This window comes from Poecilia reticulata, linkage group LG18, assembly GCF_000633615.1.
Source record: "Poecilia reticulata strain Guanapo linkage group LG18, Guppy_female_1.0+MT, whole genome shotgun sequence".
NCBI classification, from domain to species: domain Eukaryota; kingdom Metazoa; phylum Chordata; class Actinopteri; order Cyprinodontiformes; family Poeciliidae; genus Poecilia; species Poecilia reticulata.
This window is the reverse complement of record NC_024348.1, coordinates 19578378-19580954: the sequence shown is the minus strand read 5'-3', so window position 1 is coordinate 19580954 and position 2577 is coordinate 19578378.

Below are 2577 nucleotides of genomic sequence, written 5' to 3'. Positions count from 1 at the left end.
CTTTTTTGTAACGAGTAACTAAACCACACATTGAAAATGTATCGGAGTAAAAGTATGCAATTAAGTTCGGAAATATAGTGAAGTAAAAGTGAAAGTTATCAAAAATTTTCATACTCGAGGAAACTATGAAGTACTCCAAAATATACTTAAGTAAAGCAGTGAAGTGTTTTTTACTATACAACACTGCAGAAAACAAACACAACCTGGACAGGTGAGTTTCAGCAGAAACGGCCGATACAAGACACGACACACCTTACCGCCCTTATACGGCTTTTCCGGGGGCGTGGTCACGTCAGCAGGGGGCGTGGTCACGTGGCCATGGTTTATCTATGGAGCCTGGAGGCTGCCTCCTTCACTGCTGTTTCCTGGAGTCTCTCTGTCCTCCGTCTCTGATCCTCTGTCTCTCGGTTCTCTAAGCTCCGGTTCTGATTCTGAACCAACAGGATGGGCAAACTGCAGGTAAGACACAAAGCAGTACCAGCAGCTCGGAACCGGTCCAGAACCAGAACCGCTCAGTTATTAGGCTCAGTGAAGAGAGCTGCAGGTCTGCAGCCTTTAGCTGCCTGTGAGGTCCAGACTCTGGTCCAGGACCAGAGGACAGGAGGACAGGTGGACAGGTGGAGATTAGGACAGGTGGACATTAGGACAGGAGGACAGGTGAACAGGTGGAGGTCTGGACCTTAGGTTCGTTCTTTTTCTGGTCCAGTTCTGCTGATCTTACTCTTCTCCGGTGTTTATGGGTTCATGCCGAGTCAGAGAGGGCGGGGCTTCCCCAGGTATGCAGGTAGCTGCCTCCGGTTGCTAGGCAACGGAAAACTGCAGAGGCTCTAAAGGTTACAGATAAAAACACAGAGAGAGTCCGACTTTCAGGCTGGTTCTGGTTCTCACTGGTTCTAGTTCTGATCGGTTCTGATTGGTTCTGGTTCTGCTTCCAGGTTGGTGTGGTTCTGCTAATGATGTTGGACCCGAGTTCTGCTCAGTTACTGAGAATGACCTGTCAGCCATGTCAAGAAGGTAAAGCACAGATGATGATGATGATGATGATGATGATGATGATGATGATGATGATGATGATGACGACGCAGTGTTCTGGTTCTGACCCATAGGTTACTATGTGACCAGGAACTGCACGACCCGGGACGGAATCGGATACGCTACCAAATGTTCTCCCTGCACTGACTGTTCAGGTGAGACGAGCTGCTGCTGACCCATTGGTCCTGGTTCTGGTCCTGGTTCTGGTCCTGGTCCTGGTTCTGCTGCTGAACCTGCTAATGGTTCTGGTCCTGGTTCTGACTTGGTTCTGTCTCCCTGTGTCCTCCAGAGTCTCTCCAGGAGACCATGGTTCCGTGTTCTGCCTACACCGACTCTGTTTGCATGAACAGAACCACACCGGAACCAGCACTGGCCCAGACGGCGGGTAAGATCAGTGTTGTCAGGAAGGTGCTGACTGATCACCTCTGACCTCCTGTGACCTCTGACCTCCTGCTTGTCATGTCCTCAGGTTCTCCTGTCTCCCTCTGGATCGGGCTCGGTGCTGCGTAAGTATCGCTCATGTTAGCGGTTCTGAAACCGTCCGGTTCTGGTCCATTAGCAGCTCACACCCAACAGCTATCTGATCATCAAGCCTCAATCTCACAACCTGGATCAGTGGATCAGAACCAGAACTTTAGAGAAGAACTTGACACTGACCCTGGTTCTGGTTCTGCTTTGGTTCAGGATTGTTTCCACCAATCAGGTGGTTGATGGTTCAGCTCTGTTCTCTGATTGACCGGCTTGTTGCGGTGCTGATCCATCCAGATGTTCTGGATCAGAACACACCAGCTTGGTTCTGATTGGCAGCATCGATCTGGCTTCTCATTTTTGATAACTTTTGATTACTGTGGGGGTTGCCATGATGGGGTTGCCATGTTGCTAACGACTCCTCTGCCTGCAGGTGTTCAACGTTGCTTGCGGTCGTTCTCCTCCTGGTTCTGCTCGTCACCTGGACGACCTGCAGGACCAAGGGCTTCGTGAAGCTCCTCCCCCTGAACACCAGCTCACCTGAGCAGAAGGCCCCGCCCCCTCACCAGGCCGACCCAGTCTGACCAGAACGGCAAACAGCAAAGTTCCTCTCAGCTCAGACGCTGCTGCAGCTACCTGCTGTGGCCCCGCCCCCTCAGAGCCCAGGTGTGGCTGTAGATAGGGTCAGGTAGAGTTAGGACACGGTTAGGTTAGGGTTAGCCAGGTACGTGTCAGGTTAGCCAATCAGAAGTCACAACAGCTGTGACATCACTTCCTGGCGGTCAGGTGTGATTTGAGAAAAGATCAGATGTTACTCTTCTGGCTCTGACCCGGTTGGGCCCGGTCCACAACTCGGAGAGAGTTCTAGGGTCCAGACCAAACAGGAAGTGGCGACTGAAACAGGAAGTGGTCACAAACAGGAAGTGAACCTTCAGAGGACATCATCACAAGATGACATCATCACAGGATGACATCATCACTGGATAGATAGATAGATAGATAGATAGATAGATAGATAGATAGATAGATAGATAGATAGATAGATAGATAGATAGATAGATAGATAGATAGATAGAT